Source organism: Pistacia vera, unplaced genomic scaffold, assembly GCF_008641045.1.
Source record: "Pistacia vera cultivar Batoury unplaced genomic scaffold, PisVer_v2 Contig352, whole genome shotgun sequence".
NCBI classification, from domain to species: Eukaryota; Viridiplantae; Streptophyta; class Magnoliopsida; order Sapindales; family Anacardiaceae; genus Pistacia; species Pistacia vera.
This window is the reverse complement of record NW_022196171.1, coordinates 23,346-32,626: the sequence shown is the minus strand read 5'-3', so window position 1 is coordinate 32,626 and position 9,281 is coordinate 23,346.

The following is a 9,281-nucleotide window of genomic DNA, read 5'->3' as shown; positions in this document are numbered from 1 at the left end:
AAAACCATTTTGTTTGCTTGAGCTAAAGCTTGTCTTGCATAGTCAACATGTAAGAACATCAGCGAATTGATTTTTGAAGTAAACATACGGTATACAGATCAAGCAATTCTTAACCTTTTTCTTATATAAAGTATCTAGCTACCAATCTCCATGTGCTTGGTTATATCATGTTGGATATGATTGTGAGCTATGTTGATGACTATTTCGTTGTCATAGTGCAATTTCATGGTCTCATGATTCTTCATTTTTTAGCCATATAAGTTCAAATTCCTACTGCCATAGATCAAAAGTCAGCTCTTGCAACTTGACCTTATATAATATATATATATATATAATATATAATATATTTTATTCAGCTCCCAAAGGCACAAACTTGCCTCCAATAAAGAGCAACAACCAGATTAGATCTTTGATCGCTAAAGAGCCTATCCATTCTACAACGGTGTAGGTCTCATTTCCAAGCTTGTCATTTTTGAAAACAAAAAACTTTTCCCACGAATACTTCAAATATTTCAAAATTTTAGTGACTACATTCATGTACTCTTAATTTGGGTTATGTATGAACTAACTTACTACTCAACAAGAAAGGCACTATCAAGTCGAGTATGAGACATATTTCAACATTCGTTAATTCTTCTTGTTGGAGTAGGTGCCTTGGAGTAGGCTGCTATCGAATCGAACATGAACGAACAGGCCCGTTCGAAAATCGTTTGATAAGCATGTTCGATTGTTCGTGTTCGTGTTCGTGTTCGAACGAACACACGGATGTGTGTTCGTGTTCGTTCGATTAACAAAGAGCTCGTTCGTGTTCGTTCGATTAACAAAGAGCTCGTTCGTGTTCGTTCGTAACTTGTCGTGTTCGTTCGACTAATTTGTTCGACTAACTCGTTCGACTAACTCGTTCGATAATTTGTAAATAACTGTTCGAATAACTCGTTCGATAACTTGTAAATACCTATCGAATAACTCGTTTGAATACCTGTTCGAATAAAAAATATACACCAACTTTCCAATGTGCTCTAAAAAACAAATATGCAACAATTATAATTCATATCCATTTAATTCAACATTTGAAAATAAACCAACTCATCTATATTTATATTTTAAACAAATCATAAAAACTCAGTAAATTAAAATAACAACATCATAAATAACAAAACTTCAAAATAAATTAACAGAAAATAAATCGTTTTCAAAACAAATTTAGTTCCATATCAAACATGACACAAACAAAAAGAATTTGTTTACATATATATTTATTATCATTATATAAATTATCATAAATATTTTAAATGTTTACATATATATTTTGTATCAACGCGCATAAATTTATAGTGAAATGAAAATCTATTGTAATATATGTTCAATACATATGTGTGATTAATTTGCTATATATAAATATATATTATTATTACTGTCTACATATACATTTTGTATCAACACCCATAAATTCATAGTGAAATGAGGATCTATTATAATATATGATCAACATATATGTGTGATTAATTTGTTATATATAATGTATAATTATGTATATACAGAATTATTATCATACATATATTAATCATAGGTTAAATATGTTATGAAATTATCAAAATTATAGGTTATCATATATTTATTATCATTACATAAATTATCATAAATATTTTAAATGTTTACATATATATTTTGTATCAACACTCATAAATTTATAGTGGAATGAAAGTCTATTATAATATATGATTAATACATATGTTATCATTACTGTGTATATATATATATATTATATTAACACCTATAAATTCATAATGGTATGAAGGTTTATTATAATATATGATCTATACAAATGTGTGATTAATTTAGGTTTAATTAAGCTATTATATTATTAAATTTGTTATTTTATACATTTTTTTATTATACTATATGTTATGTTTATCAATTTACTATACTATATTTATTATTTATTAATTGAAATGCTATCTTATAATATTTAATTATTGATTACATTTAGAAAAATATGAAGTATTATGTTATTGGATTTACTATATTATATATCACTTGATTATACAATCTATTATGTTATTAAATTTGTCATTCTATTTATCATAATAATTTATTACTTTTTAATTAAAATGTTATATACTTATATATTTAATTATTGATGACATTTGGAAAAAAAAAAATCCAAACATATTATATATATAAGAAAAACAAAAGTGTCATAATATTTTATTATTGATTATCATTAAAAAAAAAATTCATCCAAACTAAATCAAACATAATATAAAAATGAAAAAAAAATTTAAATTATGATAATGCATAACATGTTTTTCGAACATAAACGAACGAATAAACGAACGAACAATCGAACGATTGTTCGCGAACGGATGGATTAGTCGAACGTATAGTGTTCGCGAACATAATCGAACGAACAACCCCTGTTCGAACTCGATCGAACATATTATCGAACGAATATCGAACTGTTCGCGAACATTATTGAACAGTAATCGAACGTACAGTGTTCGCGAACATAATCGAACGAATAATCCTTGTTCGAACTCGATCGAACATATTATCGAACGAATATCGAACTGTTCGCGAACATTATCGAACAGTAATTGAACGAACAACGAACGTTCGCGAACTGTTCGGTTCGTTTGCAGCCCTACCTTGGAGCCAATCAATTATTTTGGAACTGACTCTCTGTAATAATGTTTATTAATCAATAAAATACATTATCTACTATATCATGTAAACCATAGTTGTATGTATTGATATATGTCCTTAGAATGGTAGAACCGTGACGAAGGTATCAAGTGTTTCAAATCTTGATAGTGAGAACCCTATGAGCACATATGGTGTTCATTATAGAAACGTCTGTAGCCCCAGTATTAATATGACCAAGGGCACATATAATATGGTAAGGCTATCATAGTGTTGAACAACCATGTCAAAAGACAGTGACAGATCTCACTTGTTAAGGTTGTTTGCTAACAACTTGGTGCAACACATAGGTGCTTGTTGTAGGCAAGTTCACTAGACTGACCCACCAGAGGATTCCATATATATGGTAACCCTAGTGTCTATGGAACAAATCCTCTAACGAATGATGGTGCATGTGATCCTTAGACTTGAGATCACTAGAGTGCCTTGTGCACCTATCGGTGTAGTTTGACACTAGGCCAACGCAGTTCTATTTAGAGCTATCAATACGGCAGTGATTGGCTGCATCAAGGAGTAAATATGTGATCACAATGGGATTGAGTTGTTGCTCAATCCAATTCATTATTCCGGTCATTAGTCCAGTAACTGAATATAAATATATCAAGAGTAACTGATGTTGACACTATTTCTGTGCCATAGTCTTGATGAGATAATAGATGATAAAATGATTTGATTGTACGGTAACCATATCATTGACAGGTAGCTACTTTACTGAATTCGAATCTATCGAGTGGCCATGATGCCTTACTAGGGGTCAATCTTAGTCTATGTGTAGTGAGATGATTAATTGGTGTTAATCGTGATACTACACACTGCCAGTATGATGAGGAGACTACGGGTCACACACATAGAAGATAATTTAAGAATTAGTTTGTGCAAGGAGTGTTTTCGTCTTTTAGGGGGAAAGAATATTTTGGTAATCTCACTGTACAATTAAATTTGCTGAGGTGTCGCCTATATTTAATTTGATATTAAAATTAAATAAGTGAGATTATATTTAAATATATGTACACATATATTTAAGTGTGTTATTATTATTAATTAAATGTTAATGTTAATGTATTTCTGTAAATACATTAATTGAGTAAAATACATTAATTGAGTTTAATCGAAAATAATAATAATTAAAATTAAAATATCATGATTGGGAGTGTTTGGATATATGGGATGTTTGGGTTGAAGCCCAAGCCTATTCCATGATGAAATAGGGTTTTATGTGCACTATATAAGTGCCATGTTTTTTGTGAATTAAATGAGAGATTCATTCATTCATTATTTTCACTTGAAAGAAAAATTAAAACACACAGCCCTCTCCCTCACACCAGCCTTGTTTTCTTTGAATCAAAAATCTCTTGATTCTTAAGTTTGATTCTTGAATCTAAAGAGGATCTAGCAAATCCCTCTTTAGCTCTTCGGGTTATCTTCGTGTGGACTACCGCTGGTTCAATCCTACTCTTGGATCGGTAGCGAACTCAGTTAGAGACAGGTTTGAAGGAGCCTCCAAACGTGCGCATGAACTCTTAACTCTAATCTGATTGTTCATATTACGATAAATTTTGATTTAACGTATAAACTGTATAATTTGTGCCCCGATCTTGGTTCAAAGGGAACGATCTATGCTATATAATTTTTGTTTTCCGTTGCCATAAGCTTGATCATTTCCTAACAGTGGTATCAGAGCTTAGGGTACCAGATTTTACAATTTAATGTATGGTTGATTACATGTATTTGATTGATAACATGTTACCTTGTTGAATCTATATAAAATCTGCCTTGAAAGCACGTTTTAAGAAATCAATATACTTGATTAATTTAATTTGTTGATGATCTGCAAGATTGGTATATTGAGATATGGATTTTTGTTGAGCTCAGATGTTTAGATTGATTGCAAAATCCGATTGGCGTTATGTTTGTTGCTGGTTGAATTGATCTGTTACAGATCAATATACGCTCGCCACGGCGATCGTTGTTTGGTGTACTCATTGATTGAAAAATCAGCTCTCGCCACAGCGATATAATCCATCGCCGTGGTGACATAATCCATCACCACAGCGATCATCCTTAGCACAATCGCTGATTGAATATCAGCGCTCGCCACAGCGATATAACTCATCATCGTGTCGATCGTAGTCTAAGGTATGCACTGACAATAATCAGCACTCGCCGTGGTGATATAACCCATCGTTGCGACAATTGCATGTGGTGCATGTATGTGACGATAGCCAGTGCACACTGCAGCACTATAATCCATTGCCGCAGCGACCGTACTTTCGAGTGCGCAGGGGCCAAAGTGAAAAGTTTCAAAAATTTTAGACCAAATATAGATCTGCAAATTGTCAGGGGGCAACTTATAATTCACCAACCCAATTCAAAAATTGATTATTTTTTAATGTATGCAATGTACTTGTTTGAATATTGCATGGTGCCCGGTTTATGAGCCGTAGACCTATGGTGAATGTTTTAAAATATTTTTGGGTATGTATGGTTGTAACTTTTTAAAATAGGGTCTGCGTATCCTACCTTTCTTCCCTTTCTCGATGTACATTTTCTTCTCATCTCATTCACCTCGAATATAAATCGAGATTTCTAAATTTATTGATGTAAAATTAGTTTGAGATTAATTTTATTGTAAATTTAGAATGATGTATTTTGTAATGTACTTGAAGATGGAGCAAAGGACGAGGCAATCATACTTGAAGACTCGAGATGTATATTACAAGACCCTTAGGTGGCCCACCGATTCCTCTAGGCTCGAGGAAATCAGTTTTAGCTAGGCCATGTACCGACACGTTTACATTTTGCTTAGAATGCATGCTAAGGTTGAATGTTTAATAACATGTCAAACGATGTCATTCTAACAAAGATAATAAAACTGGTGAGACGTAAAATAAATAAATAAAAACCCTCAATTAAAATATATTAAGTCACACGTATGTCTTCCATCACCATGGGTTTAATCAAACCACTGTTCGTTGGAACCTTGTTCGCCAAAGCAAAGGGTACACTTCTACCAGTGGGAGATTAAATTTCACTGGAGTTTTCCTTAATGGTGATAATAGGTCGACTTAAAATGACAGTTTTGCTTGTTCGCAAAAGCGAAGGTTGATAAATACGTTATAGGCATTGTAGAGAGGTACACATATTGTGTGTACGTGGTGGCCTGTAGTGTCCACTCTACTGATACTAAGAATCACACTTGAGGACGATGGCTAGGCCATTGAATTGTGTGATTGGCTTGTTGGCTTGTTTCAAATTTGATGCTGATAGTAAGAGCTATCAACTGGTATGATTAAGTTTGTTGGCCTATGTAATCAACCAATTTTGGCTCGCTCGCCAAAGTGAAGGTTTGAAATGGGCTAGATGAGATCTCGGTCCACTAGAAAACCCAACGGGCTTTCCTGAGTTAATGATGAGGGTTATTAACTTGAGGAAAATAGTGGGAGCATTAGTTTAATAAAAGGCCTTATTTAATAATAATAATAAACATTGTAATAACGGTTACTTATTCTGCACTTGTAGATTCACTTAAAATTGAGCAAAATGATCCCAACATCATTGCGACAAATCATCGAACTGGGAGAAAAATGGAATGGTGAAAATTTCGTTGACTGGTATAGAAGTATAAACAATATACTTCAGTCAAGTGATAGATTATACACCATTGAGCAGGCTTTGTCACCAGAGCCTACTGATAGTTCTATCCATGAGACTGGGTATGTATATGTGGAGCATACACATGATGTGAAAGCAGAAATGACTAGATACATTGTGATTGCATCAGTGACACCATTACTACGACAGCAGTGCCAGAAAATGGACTTAGCTTTTATTCTTTATTTTCTTTAAAGAAATGAGAAGCATATGGTGTCTCAGTCGTTATTCAGATGTAGGATGGAAAAGGGTTTCAAAATTGGCAATCATATACTCAAAGTTGACCTAGTATATGAACAGGCTTGAGATTTTAGGATGCGGACTTAATGAAGGTTTAGCGATAAACCTAATATTACAGTCTTTGTCAAATTCTTACTCTCATTTTGTTTATGACTTCATTAACGATAATAAGAAGAATACATTTTCCAAGCTTCTAGATATATTGAAGGCTACTAAGTCAGGCATGAAAATGTCAGAAACATTGACTTTGGTTAAAGTCAACTCAAGTGAAAAGGAAAGGGCTCAGAAGTCATTGGAAAGAACTATTGTAGAAAGGAAAGGTGTTTGTCCTCACTATGGGAATCCCAGCAACTAGAGGAAACATTACAAGGCTTTCCTAGCAAAAAGGAAGAAGAATGTTACTTCTTTGTCAGGTACGTTCTTGAGATTAACTTTTCCCATCAACTTCTTGGGTTATTAACACAAGCTGTGGTACTCACATTTGACTGATGTGTAAGGACTACGGCAGAGCAGATTGCTCGTCGAAGGAGAGGTGAACCTACCTATTGGAAATGAAGCATGTGGTGCCACATTTGCTGTAGGATCTTATCGTCTAATTTTGTCGGTGGGCTTGTTTCTTGGAACTTGTGGATTATTATAACCTTTCTGTAGTTCCTAGAAATTATATTTCTGTGTCCACTCAGGACAAATGAGAATATTACTTTACTAATGGATTATTGTCATTTAGTGTAAATAATATTCTTTATGGAACTGTTTTATAATAATATGTTCTTAAAATAGACAAGAGGATAATCTCAAAATGACAACTATGCCAACTATGGCAAGTTGAGCTAAACATACCTGAAGGAATGTGGGATAGTATTAAAACTCGCATCTCCGTGTACACCCCAGCATAATGGTGTATCTGAAAGGAGGAATAGGACCTTACTTGATATGGTTGGGTCCATGATGAGTTTTTTACCCACATATAATTCTAGGGTTATGCCCTAAAGACTGCGACTCATGTACCAAACAGTGTGCCGTCAAGATCTGTAAATAAGACTTCATATGATCAATGGAGTGGGCAAAGGCCCTACTTGTCTTATCTAAGGATTTGGGTTTGCGAAGCTTATGTCAAGAAATTGATTTCGAACAAGTTGAGTTCGAAATCTTGTATATGTATATTTGTGGGGTATCCTGAGAAGACCAAAGGATACTATTTCTACCATCCAGAATAGCGCAAAATTTTTGTCGCTCGTAATAATGTCTTCCTAGAAAATGAATTTTTCTAAGAAGTACTAGTGGGAGAAAGTAGAACTCGATGAAGTTCTAGTACCATAAGATACATTAGACAAAGGATGGAAAAATGTGCCACAAGAAGTGGTTAAACATCATAAGGAGGTTACTCCACAATTTGTGGATTACGTCGTGAGTCTGAGAGATATGGTTTTCTCGTTACTCAACGTGGTGACATACTGGTCTACCAAGGCTTAAGACATCAATGGACATCCTTAAGTACTTGAAAAGGCTTAAGCATATGTTCTTGATTATAGAAGGGAAGATGAGCTCATTGTAAGAGGATACAGTGATGCTATTTTAAAACAGATAAAGATGATTATAGTTCACAATTTAGGATTGTACATTTTGTCTCAATGTAGTTGCAGTGAGCTGGAAGAGCTCAAATCAGTGTACTGCAACGGATTCTACAATTGATGCTAAGTATATCGCCTTATTTAATGCAGCTGTGTAGGCGGTTTGGATCAAGAAGTTTATTACTGAACTTGATGTGGTTCCAAGCATTGCTGATCCAATAAAGTTCTACTACAATAACAATGGAGCCATTGTTGTGGCTGAGGAATCATAGTCTCACCAGTAATCCAAACACATACTTAGTTGATTCAATCTGATCTAAGAGATCGATCAGAAAAGGAATGTGCAAATTTGTAGAATACCTACTAACCCACTATTGAAGTTTCTGCTGTAGCAAAAGCATGATAGGCACTTGGGTCATTGAATGTTGAGTGCATGAATGATTGGTTATAGTGCAAATGGGAGATTGTTAGAGTAGGTGTTCTAGAGCCAATCAGTTATTGTGGAATTGACTCTTTGTAATAATGTTTATTAATCAATAAAAGGCATTATCTACTATATCACGTAAACCATAGTTGTATGTATTGATATATATCCTTAGAATGGTAGAACCATGGCGATGGTATCAAGTGTTTCAAATCTTGATAGCGAGAACCTTATGAGCACATATGGTGGCCATTCTAGAAATGTCCGTAACCTTAGTATCAATCTGACCAAAGGCACAGATAATACAGTAAGGCTATAATAGTGTTGAACGACCCTGTCGACAGTGACAGATCTCACTTGTTAAGGTTGTTTGCTAACGACCTGGTACAACACATGAGTGCTTGTTGTAGGCAAGTTCACTGGACTGACCTACCAGAGGATTTTATATAGATGGTAACCTAGTGTCTATGGAACAAATCCTCTAACGAATGGTGGTGCATGTGATCCTTAGACTTGAGATCACTAGAGCGCCTTGTGCACCAATCAATGTACTTTGACTCTAGCCCAATGCAGTTCTATTCAAAGCTGTCAATACAGTAGTGATTGACTGCATTGAGGATTGTATCAAGACTATGGTGGATCGACAGAGGATTCATCACTCCCGAGTACAGGAGAAGTTATCTCACGGCGTA